This window comes from Amblyraja radiata, chromosome 29 (genome assembly GCF_010909765.2).
Source record: "Amblyraja radiata isolate CabotCenter1 chromosome 29, sAmbRad1.1.pri, whole genome shotgun sequence".
In the NCBI taxonomy this organism is placed as follows: Eukaryota; Metazoa; Chordata; class Chondrichthyes; order Rajiformes; family Rajidae; genus Amblyraja; species Amblyraja radiata.
This window is the reverse complement of record NC_045984.1, coordinates 28,456,447-28,471,071: the sequence shown is the minus strand read 5'-3', so window position 1 is coordinate 28,471,071 and position 14,625 is coordinate 28,456,447. Positions and strand designations below refer to the sequence as shown.

The 14,625-nt window shown below is 40.1% G+C and overlaps 1 protein-coding gene across 1 annotated transcript in view; it reads left to right on the top strand.

Annotated features, from left to right (window-relative positions):
- The window catches only part of LOC116989554 (hippocampus abundant transcript 1 protein-like), a 48,173-nt gene that overhangs the window by 8,593 nt on the left and 24,955 nt on the right, over positions 1-14,625 (top strand). The window lies entirely within an intron of this gene.

The following is a 14,625-nucleotide window of genomic DNA, read 5'->3' as shown; positions in this document are numbered from 1 at the left end:
TAAATGATTGATTTTTTTTTTGTACTGCACACCCTGCAGTTGCATTCAAATGCAAAAGAATGTGTCAGGACTGGAATTATTATCTAATAATTTGTTTAAGAGATTGCTTGCAATTTGCACGGCTTAGCATATGTGCAGCTCTATTGGCTATATTGGGACTTCAGATTTAGGTATACCTTATGCTGCACTTGGCATGCTCCACAGTGAGCCAAGTATGGCCACCTAGCCTGATAAATTGCGATCATAACATAATAGAATTTTATGTAATGTAATTCAATTAAATGTGGAACCTTGGTATTAAACTTGGACCCAGCGCATCGATGCAATCATAAAGAAAACACATCAACTCCTCTACTTCCTTGTCCTCTGGAAGATTGAGGAGATTCAGTATGATGACATACTCTCTTGAACTTCTATGATTGAGAACATTTAGACTGGTTGCATCATGGCCTGGTTCGGCAACAACATTGAAATGGACAGCAAAAGCATCATAGTCATAGATAAAAAGAGCATGGAACCGTACAATGCAAGAACCGGCCCTTTGCCCAAGATGTCAATGCCGCACATCGTCCATGTTTGAGTACCTATCTAAAACACCCCTTAAATACCACTATCATATCAGCTTTCACGTAGCACCTTGTAGTGTTTTCGAGTTTAAAAAACTGTAAAGCACTACTATTTAAAAAATCCACTCTATTTAAAAAAAAAAAAAAAAAAAAGAACTTACTCCCCCTGAACTCATAGAGTCACACTGCGTGGAAACAGGCCCTCGGGGCCCAACTTGCCCACGCTGACCAACATGCCCCAGCTACACTCGTCCCACCTGCCTGCACTTGTCCCATAACTGTACCTACCCTATCCATGTACCTGTCCAAATGTCTCTTAAACATTGCGATAGTATCTGCCTCATCTACCCACCAGCAGGTCATTCGATATACCCACCACCCTTTTTGTAAAAAAAAAAGTTACTCCTCGGGTTTCTATTAAATTTCACCTTAAATCTATGTCCTCAGGTTCTCTATTCCATAACTCTGGTCAAAAGACGTGCATTTAGCCGTTCTATTCCGGACACTGTTTATTGCTTTACATTTTCCTTTAAATTTTCCCACTCCAGCTATAAAGTTGTGCAATCTAGTATTTGACATTTTCACCATGGGATAAAGATTCTGACAGTCTTTTTCCTACTTAACAATGAAAGTTTTAACAAGAGTTAATGTGGAATTCATTCAGATAGATGAAAGAAATGACCATGTTATCATGCATTTCTTCACGTTTACCACACAAATGTATTGGATATGCAAAGCGAATAGGAGATATTGTGAGGTTCTGCTTATGTAGATTAACATTGTTGATTGTGAATCATTGCTTAAGTGCTGCTAGTTAAATGCTTGTAGAATGCTACATTGTCAAGAGAAGCTTCTTCCTGACTAAACCAAGATCTTTTTGTTATCTGCTCATTTGGGCACTAATTATCCCCTTGATCCATTTTGAAGAACAGCAAGTTCTCCCAGTGTCAACATAGTCCCCTCAGTTAATGCTGATATCGTTCACCTCAACTGGTGTTTGAGAGTGATTGGCTGCTTGTCATCGACAATTTGCTTTTCCGGTTTTTCAATTTTCAGTTGCTTTGCCAACCCACTGAAAGATATTGTACAATTTTATGTATGCTATTCCATTACAAATTCAAATATTTTGCAATGTTTAAAAAAATATTTTATTTTTCACGAAAAAGTTAAACATTAAAATTATCTTTGAACCACAACTACTCAATGTAAAGTGCTCCATAACCTTTTAAAAAACAAACCATATTCATTGTTGGAGGTTTGTAGATGGCTGTCAGAGTAAAATTTTAAATTGGATATTACTAATTGCCATCTAGAAGATGGTGATAAATTCTGCAGAGGTTTTGGAAGATGCCCCACACTGCTTCTGGAGAAGTGAAGCACATGGAGGGAATTTGCAAAATTACTTTCAGGTTGGGAGCTTGCTCTGTTCACAAGCTGCCACAGAATGTGTTTATACTTCAACCATAAATATATATAATTCATCCTTCCAGATTCAGACTGTGGTTTTCACTCCCACTCGGGATTGTTTATTTAGTGATTATTTAGTGTTTAATCATTCTGCTTCAACTTTTTGGGACCTTCAAAACTTAAACATTGGTCCCAAACAATTTAACTTGACTGAAGCCAACACGTGGTTGCTATTCTGTAAAATAGACTCTGGCCTCTTGACCAACAGACTTGGTGTCAGGAGAAAGTTTTCCTTCTTGAACTTTTACATTCATCTTGTATAAGTAGTTCTGCTGTAAGCTGGTTCCACGTTGCGAATTGGACCTAATGCGATTGATGAATCCAGCAACATTATTTCTATTGCATGGCCTGAATTGTTTATAATGTGATTTCAATCAGGAACTGGAAAGCTACTTAGAAGTTACTTTGGAAATTGATAAGCAGATTAAAGTTGTCTTGTGGGGGCAAAAAAAAACAGTCTATAAGGGTAGAAACCTCTTTTCATGTAATTTCCCCCCAGTGATCAGACACCATTGCCTCTTAAGATTGCAGTCTACCTGTTCCATGGCAGGTCGTCATTGAAATTGACAAGCAATTGCTTTTATTAGCTTGTGCAGTGGTACTCCATTACGCAGTGTAGCAGTGACCAAAATAAAGTATTAAAAATACTTTTTTTTCAATCCTAGAGGGGACCTTTATTGCGAGTCTGAAAATTGCTCACCCCAACTCCCTTTTCCCCATTAACACAATAATTTTGAAATGCAATTTTTTAATTACACAAAATTTCGAAGGAAAGCAACTATCATAATTTAGTAGAACTACCTGTACCAAGCACTGCAAGATAAGGAGCTGATCCGTATCTTTTGCAGTTAAAACCCAGTTATTAAAGCGTAGAAATAACCTCCAATACCTCTTCTATACAAAATTTATGGTCTTTTTGGCATGAACGTTGGAGCTGTAAATCAAAACAGAATTAATTCCGCTGTTTATTACGTTGCACTGTTAATGTGTGTAAGCATGCAGTTACTCCCAAGCAATTGCATTAAATTTGTTTATCATGCCTTCAGTTATAAACTACAGGGTACAGTATAATACAGGGTACAGTATAATGGGCACTTAACTATTAATTGCCCTGAGTGACTGAATGTTGAACCTACAATCAGTGCAATAATGTAAACTTCATGCAGATTGAGCTGAAAATCAATCAAATTGAATTGATACTTCATTAATTTATGGTCACTAGAAATCATCCACATTCATTTCTACACCCCCTACACCCATAGGGAAATTGTGTCTTTTGTGCAGCATTATACAGCAAACAGGTTTTATTCATCTTGTTGCTTTCTGGGGGCTCACTGAGAGGAAGAAATGAATGAGAAACGATGGGAGAAACTTAACTGAATGACATTTATTTTGTTGGACCGTGACTGATGTGTTGTTCTATAAATCTATCCTTTTGTTCGTATCTCCTAATACTGTGGATTAATAATAGACTATCCACTTCAATAAATTCTTGACCATGCATCAATAGTTGTTTGCAGCTGTGTTCAAAATTTTACCTCCTTTTAAACATATTTCTTAACTGCATTCGCTCTTGAAAAGATGACAAATATTTATGTTATCCTTCCTAGTCCGAGACTCCAAATAGTTTCTCCTAATCTCCTCTATCAGTTCCATTTCATAGCTGGAGGAATAACCTTGTAAAACTGAAGAAATGTGTCCTAATTTGTGAAATCTCACCTTGTAACTGAATTCTTAGAGACTGATTCTGGCATATCTGCTATACCTGAACTAACAGGATTTTAACTATAAATCCCATCCAGGAGATACAGTGATGTGTGACAATTGCAATAATCCGGGTCAAATCGGCCAGCTCTGGATAAACTATAGATAATTTGGACTTTCTGTACATTTAAGACTCAGAACTACACCTGCAGAGTGTTGTCATTTAATTGCAATATCAAGTCGCATGACTCCTAACCTGAGATTCTGTTAGATGACAGGCCTAATGTGAGTTTTTTTATTAAACTATATTTTCAGAAAAAGTGAAGATCTGTAGCTGGATAAAAGTTAGTGGTTAATGCCAAAATGCCTGAAAGCTTTTTTGACGGGTAAAATTCTGCATTGAAATTGCAATAGTTGATTGTGATGTGGTTCATTTTCTGACCAGTTTAGTTTAGTTTAGAGATACAGCTCGGAAACAGGCCCTTCGACACACCGGGTCCGCGCTGACCAGCAATCCCCGCATATTAACACTATCCTACACACTAGGGACAATTTTTACATTTACCAAGCCAATTAACCTACGTCTTTGGAGTGTGGGAGGAAACCGAAGATCTTGGCGAAAACCCACGCATGTCACGGGTTGAATGTACAAACTCCGTACAGACAGCACCCATAGTCGGGATTAACTCGGGTCAATCGAAAGGCAGCAACTCTACCTCAAAGAGTTTGCTGAAAGGCAGCAACTCTACCACTGCGCCACCGTGACCGTTCTCCTCCCTTCCCCCTGACTAGTGGTGAAATATTTTGCCAAAAGGCAAATGTAACAGGAAAATCTACATTTTCCCAAAACATACTGGAATGTGTTTGTAAATGTATGCTCTCTGAAAATAAAGATTTTGACAATATTGTCTCATTGTAGAAGTGTTAGTAAGGAAGATTGGATGTTTGTGTCGGTGGAATTTCACTAGGGTGCGGTTAGATGATATTTTGCATGTCTGCTATGTTTGTTATTTGAACTGTAATTAACAAGGTGAAACATTTCATTCTTCCATACTTGTCTGATGGAGCATTTTTTTCTATGCAACTATTGGGTTATGTACATGGGTATCACAAAGAAGGATTGCATTTTTTTTGCTGATGTGACAGAGTTGTGATCAACTTTGAAACTATGCTGAAGATGTTACCAGTTGCTTTGCAGGTTCAGGATTGAGATTCAATGACAATGATGGAACAGCAATACATATAAAGAGTGTAAGAACTTGTAGGTAATGCTACTTGCATGCACTAACTGTGTTAATGGGTAATGGTATGATCCTGGTGGTCTTTAAATGAAGAGGAACACCACTAACAATATCTGTTGTTGTTTGCTCTTTTCTGCCTCCAGTATTTATTTTCTCCTCCATTTGACCCGTTTGCAGTGTTGTAAGATCTCTATCTTTGAGAAGGGCCTTTTCTGATAAATGAGGCTGCCAGACCTGCTGAGTAATTCCACCATTTTTGACTTGCATAAACAGCACGTCTGAAAGTTTTCCTTTCCTATAAAACTCTCACCAAATGCTGTTTGTCCAACATTTATTTTGCTTTGAGTTATGTGGTATATATGTTGCACTTTCCCCCCCCATTTATTTCACATGTCTCAGCAAGTTTGATGTGTCATTGTTCTGCTGACTTGCTCTTTGATTGATTCAATCTGTAACTTGTGAGCTTTCTCAGATTCACTGAGTTTGTTAACCTCTGATAAAATATCTTGACGAAATGTAAAAAGCTGCAAATGCACAGTTAGCAAATGCTGACAATTAAAAGAGAATTATGTTCCACGTTTATCATTTATGTAATTTGTTTGCTTGGTTCTGGTGAAGGAGCAAACATTGATACAACTTCATAACCTTCAGGGGAGTAAATTGCATTTCCATTTCTTTGAAGATAGACACAAAAAGCTGGAGTAACTCAGCAGGCCAGGCAGCATCTCGGCAGAGAAGGAATGGGTGATGTTTCGGGTTGAGACCCTTCATCCATTTCCTTGTTCCGTTGATGGTGATGCTGCCTTAGCTACTTAGATTCTGAGCCCAGAGGCTCCTTCACTGATAACACTTTGCCTCAACACTGGTTCTCTCTTTTTTATATTTAATTAATTTAAATTAATATAATTAATTAATCATAATTAATTTAATGTATTTACAGAGATAAGATTTTGTTAAGTCAGTCCAATGCATGGACTGACATTTATGAAAATCTAAAACATGCAGATGAGGGAAACCTGAAACAAAAACAGAAAATATGAGAAACATATCGAGCAATATCTATGGAATAAAACAAAATTAACATTTTGGGTCTCATACCTCATCAGAACTGTGAATGAGGGAGGAAAAACAAGTTGGTTTAAGTTGTAGGACGTGTGGTGAATGGTCGCCACAAAGGAAACGTGTGTTACAGTGGTTGCATCAAGTAGTTAAGGGACCCAGTTAGTGCACACACGGAATGCAGATGCTGGAATCTTGCATAGAAAGCAGAGCTGGAATAACTACTAATGACATGCAGGTTTGTAGGTTAATTGGCTTCTATAAACTGTTGCTCATATGTAGGAGAGAACTAGTGTACACTTGATTGCTGATTGGCGCGGACTCTGCTGGCCAAAGGGCATGTTTCCATACAGTACTGTATCTCTAAACTAAACTCAGCAAATCAGACAGTGTCTCTGTAGGACATGGATGGGCAACGTTTCGGGTTGGGATCCTTCAGTCCCAAGAAGGGTCCTGAACCGAAACATCGCCTATCCATGTTCTCCAGAGATGCTGCCTGACCCGCTATGTTACTGCAGCATTTTGTGTTCTTCAGTTAGTGATTTGACATTGTGTAATGTGCTGCTAATAGCAGGTCTGTAAGATACACCTGGCATGTGTGGCTGAACAAATAAAAAGGGGCTTGGTTGCTGAGCTGCTTGATACCTTCCACTTTGATTCTCCATTCCAATCTCATTTTGTCTTATCTGTCAGTGACCTACTGCAATATTATAACAAGTCCCTACACGAGCTTGAGGCACAATACCTCATCTTTCTGCATTTGATGCAGCCGTTGCAGATTCTACTCAATTCCCCAGTTTTAATCTTCTGTTTTGCATCAGAATTAGCCATTCATCTATGATTTTTGGCCCAAGTTTTCTCCATTAGTACAGCTTAACCTGGTTGTTTCCCACAGCCCTTTTTTTTTTTTATAGTAATACACAACACAGATGAAGAAACATAATCTAATTGCTGTTATTTGATGTGACCTTGTTTTTTGGCCTGTCCACTCCTTCCCCCTCATTTGCAATTTAAAACGAACTTGATTTTCATTTTCCCAAATCTTACTAGGATCTTTGACCTGAAACCATACCTCTATTTTTAATAAATCCCATCCATTATTATTTTTCCTTCTGCAGATGCTGCCTAACTTGCTAAGTGTTTCAGTTTTTTTTTTTACATTTGCTACTGTTTAATTGAACGACAGAGCATGTTTCAAAGGTATGTGTACGCTTGTACACAGTCTATTTGCTTTCTTGCAAGCAGATCTAGCAATGTATTTTACCTTTGTGGGGCAAATAGTGGCTCTCAATATTTTATTAATACTGTACATCTTTTCTCACTTTCTCCTTCTGCCTCGCTCTCCCACATGCCTGATTGCTTCACTAACTCAACTAGGTCTAAATTCTTGTGAACTGCCTTTTACTAAGTTAAAACGTGCACCTTAATCTTTTAGTAATCTTTACTTTGTAACTTTGTCAGCGCTGTAAGTGGCCGCTATTTGCTTGTGTCACATGTGACAATAAAGTAAAGTAGTCGTTGGTTCCTGATGAACAGCACTGGGTAGTTGTTTTCTGTCTCTAAGCAAAATCTTTTCACTGTCTTCTATATGCTTAGTTTGCTTTGATATTTCTAATGGAATAGTTGCATGCAACAAAAATTTAAACTAATTTGAGAATATTAGGCTTATGAGTTAAAATTGTTCATTCCCATTCTAGTTAAGTTAATATGTTTAATAAGATTGGCTTGATGCATGTAAACACTCACATAATTTGAAAACACAACCTTCATAGGATGCCTTCCCAGATGCATAATCTCAAAACAATTTTAGTTAAGTGCGAAGTCTGAAGAAGGATCTCAACCTGAAATATCACCCATTCCTTCTCTTCAGACATGCTGCCTGTCCCTCTGTTATTCCAGCATTGTGTGTCTATCTTCGATTTAAACCAGCATCTGCAGTTCTTTAGTCAGTCGTAGAGTGATACAGTGTGGAAACAGAGCCATCAGCCCTACATGCCCACACTGGCCAACATATCCCAGCTACAATAGTCCCATCTGCCTGTTGGTCCATATCCCTCCAAACCTGTCCTATCTATGTACCTGTCTAACTGTTTCTTAGTCCCAGCCTCAACTACCTCATCTAACAGCTTGTTCCATACACCCACCACACTTTGTGTGGAAAAGGTTACCCCTCAGATTCCTATTAAATCATTTCACCTTGACCCATGTCTTCTGGTCCTCAATTCCCCTATTCTGGGCAAGAGACTCTGCATCTTTCCTACACATAGTTAAGTACAATACCGTTATACTCTCTGGTTTCCGCACTTCCTGCATCTAAAACATGTGGGAATAGATCTGATGAAGATTTTCTCCATTACATCTGCAATTAGCATGATATTCCAGCATTCTGACATGAGAGCTGAAAACAAGATTTCTTGAATTGAGAATGCTCAAGGCTTCCTTTTTAAACATTGAAGATTAGTATGTTTAAGAAGGAACTGCAGATGCTGGAAAATCAAAGGTGGACGAATGCTGGAGAAGCACAGCGGGTGAGGCAGCATCTATGGAGCGGAGGAAATAGGCGACGTTTCGGGTCGAGACCCTTCTTCAGACTGGGCAGTAATCAGATTAGTATGTGATTGCTTGGGAGGGTGCTTCTCTATTTATTCTCTAACGTACATTACATGCTTCAAAATTTGAACAAGCTATTTGAGATTAGTAAAAACTTTAGCTGAAGCAAAACAGCTGTCAATTTGACTTTTTTAAGTGATTTTTGTGTTGGGCTGGGGTGATTTGAAGATAATGGAAGACAACTGCCTTGTGATCAAGTCAGCTGCTGTGTTCTAGCATTATATGCTTAGTTTAGTTCTGTGCAACCTATCTACAAGAGAATGTCAACATTGTGTTGATTTTGTGTATACATCGTGATCAGCCCGCAGTGTAGCACGGCACATCTCATCAAAAGCAGACATTGGTGATAAAAATGCAGCACTGCCGTCAATGCAGCAGCATAACTGAATGGGGCATCAACATCCTTGCAGGGAGGTTTGCCAGTACTACTCGGGAGGATTTAAATCAGAATGGCAAGGGAGTGGGAACCACAGCAGCGGGTCAGCAAATGGAAAGGTTGTGGCAAAAGTAGAGATTATGACAACTAAGTCTCAAAGGAAGGACAGGCAGGGAGTAGTTCATGAATATGGGGATAATGAATGGCTGAAGTGTATTTACTTCAATGCCAGGAGTATTGGAGGTAAAGCAGATTAACTTAGAGCCTGGATCAGTTGTGGTCATTATGATGTTGTGGCCATTACTGACATTTGGTTGCCAGAGGGAAATGACTGGCAGCTCAATGTGCCAGGGTTTCAATGCTTCAAACATGAGAAGAGGTGGAGGACTTGCTTTACGAATCAGGGAGAATATCACAACAGTACTCAGGACATACCAGAGAGGTGTGTCTTCGGACAAGGTATTATGGGTTGAGCTAAAAAAATTAGGTATCTTGATGGATTATATTCTAGGCCACCCAATAGCCAGTGGGTGGTAAAGGATTAGATATGTAGACAGGAAGGATGCACGACTACAGGATTGATGTATTGCGTGACTGACTTCCCCAAAATTGACTAGAACTCCTGAGATATGGGAGTTGTCCCTTTTTTCATGGTCTTGCTGAGAGTATTTAATTTTATACACCTGGTGCAACAAGAACATGTTGGCAGAGGACCGTTGTCGTGCTATGTTTTTGACAAGAGGCGGGAAGAGGGTATCCAAGGAAGAATTATTTTCACCTGAGGGTGAATGGAATGTTGGACATTACTGGAGTGGGCAACGGAAATGCTTACTCCCAACATCCAGGCAAACATTTGAATGGAAATGGCATATCAAATTTTTTTTTTGTGTGTAAGTAAACATGTTAGTCTGTGTCCAAGATGGCTGTCGGAAGGGAGAGTGGACGCTGGCGCGTTTAGCTGCCGCTGCTCTCTCTTCACATTGTGTTTTTGATTTTTTTGTCTTTGGATTGAATTCTGTTTTTAATTTGTGTTTTGGTGATGTCTTTATTATTTATTTTATTCCGATTATATGTTTTATTATTCTTGTTAATCTCTGTAAGGTGTCCTTGAGATTTTTGAAAGGCGCCCCCAAATAAAATTTATTATTATTATTATTATCAATTGCTTGTTAAGGAGATTCATGGAAATTGGTAACTGGTAGGCAGTACGAATATGGTGCGCTTTAGGGCCATTTTCTGTGTTGCATGACTCTGACCATATGTTAATTGTCATGCCCATACTCTACTTCAGTGAAAGCAACAATAGCTTGGAGATCAGCCTGAGGATGCACAAATGCACTGTTTACAGCAGCTTGGGTGCTGAGCCATGATTCTGAAATGTAAGTTTGTGAAATGAACAGCTTCCCATTATTTCTAAAGATTAACTTCACCCCTGTGGGAAGTTTGAAGGCAAGATACAACTGTGGAATGAAAATTTGATAAAATTGTTGAAGCACTAATGCAACCTTGTTTGATAGCAACTTTCATTGAGAATTCCCTTAGACCTATTGCATGGATTAGTTATGCAGCGGGTCTGGAGAACAATTGATAGATGCACAACTTAAACCAGATGTCTAGTTGTACATGAGACACTGTATGAGGAGAGGTTATGCGTGAGATGTTATTCCATGGGTAGGGTTGGAATACCTGAGACGTGGACTTGCAAGGTGCAGCAAAGAAATCACTGTTATTCAGAGATCAACTCCATGATTCCATGCTTCGCAACCAGTGTAGATTATGAGCATAATATTGGATGGTAAGAAATGTAAAGAGCCATGTGTTTATTGCTGTCCAGTGTGCCTTTGCTGGTTTATGCCTAATCTTACTGTCCCGATAATCCTTTTAATTTCTCTATCTTGCTTGGTTTCAAATACCTGTGCAAATTTCTCTTCCTTAATGCTTTCTATCGCAAAGCATTTGAGTACCAGGATTTTCATAGAGGTGATGATGGAAGGATGATGCATTTCCATTTGAGGATGAAATATGTATGTTCAACCAATTCTGCCCATGCGACATAGCATACTCGTCAATTCAATGATTCGATCGGCGTCTTTGGGACTTGAAAATTTTACACCAGGGACACATTTCCCCCATTTCACTTCTTTAAACAACTCAAATGTATAGCATCAGAGATAACTGATTCTTGGAAATTACTGAAACTGATACAAGAATATTGCCTACTTTCGAATCATTTTATAAGATGCTTAACATTTTCCCAGTCACTGAGCTGCCAGATAGGGTTTGTAGGGAAGCATTCAAGTGTCATATGTCCCAGATAGAACAATGAAATTCTTACTTGCTGCAGCACAACAGAATATGTAAATATAGTACACTGTAAACAATATGATAAACAAGAGAAAAAAAGAAAGGAAAAAAAGTACAGTGTACGCACACACACACACACACGAGATGGATATATATATATATATATATATATATATATATATATATATATATATATATATATAAATATATATATATATGTATATAGGTGTATATATATACATATATACATAGAGAGAGAGGAGAGAGAGAGATGAATGATGGAGAGAGGGAGAGATGGAAAGAGAGGTACAGAGAGGTACAGAAGACCGAGACAGAGAGTACAGAGCAGACATAGTACAGATATAATATAACATATATAATATATTACATACAACATATTGATATATATATATATATATACAGATTACATCTACAGTAACAGATATATATATATATATTACATATAGATAGATATATAGATATACATTAATAATATACATATATATCATATAACTATACCACACACACCACATGTATATATATATTAAGTATGTGTATATATATACATATGTGTTTATATATATATATAGATTCTATATATAGATATATATAGATATATATAGATATAGATATATATAGATATAGATATATATATAACTATATATATATAACTATATATATATCTATTAATATATAAAACTCTCGCCCCAGATTCCGAAAAGGAACTCCGTCCGGCTGTCACATTTCTTCCATTGATTCCCTGCAACTCCGAAACTGGACGCAGAATCGCCGACATCTTTTCCATTTCGGTAGAGATTTCACTTTTCTTTCTAAGTATCCGCTCCTCATTACATTCCGTCGTGTTTAAGTACACGTTTTTAATCAAATCCTTCCCCCCCCCCCCCCAATATTTCAAAACTAAACTGGCTTCACACCCACAGAACCTTCACCAGCCCCAGCCCCTGCTGAACGTTCCATCGTGTGATGTCACAATGCCCAATCTTCACATATGTCCAATCGGAATGGATCCATTTACATATGCCTATGCAGGAGCCCAAGCCAATGGTGAACGTTCCATCGTGTGATGTCACAATGCCCAATGCTCAAAGACATCGTTGCCATAGAGAGGGAGTACAGAGAAGGTTCACCAGGCTGATTCCTGTTATGTCAGAACTTTCATATGAAGAAAGACTGGATAGACTCGCCTTGTAATCGCTAGATTTTAGAAGATTGAGGGGGTATCTTATAGAGACGTTTAAAATTCTTAAGGGGTTGGACAGGCTAGATGCAGGAAGATTGTTCCGGATGTTGGGGAAGACCAGAACAAGGGGTCAAAGTTTAAGGATAAGGGGGAACGCTGAATCGCCGACATCTTTTCCATTTTGGTAGAGATTTCTCTTTTCTTTCTAAGTATCCGTTCCTCATTACATTTCGACGTGTTTAAGTGTACGTTTTTAATCAAATCCTAACCCCCCCCCCCCCCCAATATTTCAAAACTAAACTGGCTTCACACCCACAGAACCTTCACCAGCCCCAGCCCCTGCTGAGCGTTCCATCGTGTGATGTCACAATGCCCAATCTTCACATATGTCCAATCGGAATGGATTCATTTACATATGCCTATGCAGGAGCCCCAGCCAATGGTGAACGTTCCATCGTGTGATGTCACAATGCCCAGTGCTCATAGACATCGTTGCCATAGTGACAGTACAGAGAGTCAGATGTGGGCCGAGGAGCCTTCAAGACAACATGAGATGTTCCCATATTGTGTGAAAATATTTACGTCATTCACCCCTGAACCTCGATAAGAACACCACCTGCACATCTTAATTAAATTAGAGAAAAACGGAAAAGAGGTCGGGCATTTACACTTTTAAGGCTCTGTGTGTGTCGAAGCTTCGTGTGTGTGATGCCGCACCGCTAACCCCCCCACCACCCCCCCCACGCGTTGCCGAGACGGACCCGACTTCGACGACTTCAAGATACGATATTTTAAGACGGCAGGGACCCGACTTCGACGACCAAATCTCCCCTGGGGGCTACAGGTAGGGAACGGTCTTTATGCACTTTTCCAACTCTGTGTGTGGGGGTGGTTAGTGTGTGTGAGGCGCCCGCCCCCCACCCCCCCCCCCAGTGGGGGCTACGGGTAGGGAACGGCTGCGTTGGGGGATCAGACCCAACGGGTTTGCCATTGGTCGTCGTGTTTAAGTGCACGTTTTTAATCAAATCCTAACCCACCCCCCCCCCCCCCCCAATATTTCACAACTAAACTGGCTTCTCACCCATAGAAGCAGCACCAGCCCCAGCCCCTGGTGAACGTTCCATCGTGTGATGTCACAATGCCCAATGTTCAAATACATCGTTGCCATAGAGGGAGTACAGAGAAGGTTCACCAGACTGATTCCTGGGATGTCAGGACTTTCATATGACGAAAGACTGGATAGACTCGGCTTGTACATGCTAGAATTTAAAAGATTGAGGGGGTATCTTATAGAAACTTACAAAATTCTTAAGGGGTTGGACAGGCTAGATGCAGGAAGATTGTTCCAGATGTTGGGGAAGTCCAGAACAAGGGGTCACAGTTTAAGGATAAGGGGTAAATCTTTTAGGACCGAGATGAGAAAAACATTTTTAACACAGAGAGTGGTGAATCTCTGGAATTCACTGGCACAGAAGGTAGTTGAGGCCTGTTCATTGGCTGTATTTAAGAGGGAGTTAGATGTGGTCCTTGTGGCTAAAGGGATCAGGGGGTATGGAGAGAAGGCAGGTACAGGATACTGAGTTGGATGATCAGCCACGATCATATTGAATGGTGGTGCAGGCTCGAAGGGCCGAATGGCCTACTCCTGCACTTAATTTCAATGGTTCTATGTTTCCCTCTCCGAAACCCCTCTCCCACCCATCCCCCTCTCCCCCACCCCCCTTCCCTCTCTACGCCACCCCCTTCCTCCTACCCCTCTGTCCCTCTTCCATCACTCCCCCTACCCCTCTCCACCTCCCTCTCCACTCTTTCCCCTCTCTCCCCCACCCCTCTCCCCCTCCCTCCCTCCTTCCCTACCTCCCCATCCTCCCCCTCCACCACATCTATCTCACGATCCCCCTCTCTCACCCCCTACCCCGCTCTCCTTTCCCTCCCAAATCTGTCCCATTTCCTCCACCTCCTCTCCCCTCCCTCCCCTCTTCACATCCCCCCTCCCTCCACCCACCTGTGTGTTTGGGGGTTGGTTAATATGAGTTTGATGCCGCAGCCCCCCCTCCCCCCCCCCCCCCCCCTGCAAAACGCCGTTGGGGAAACAGA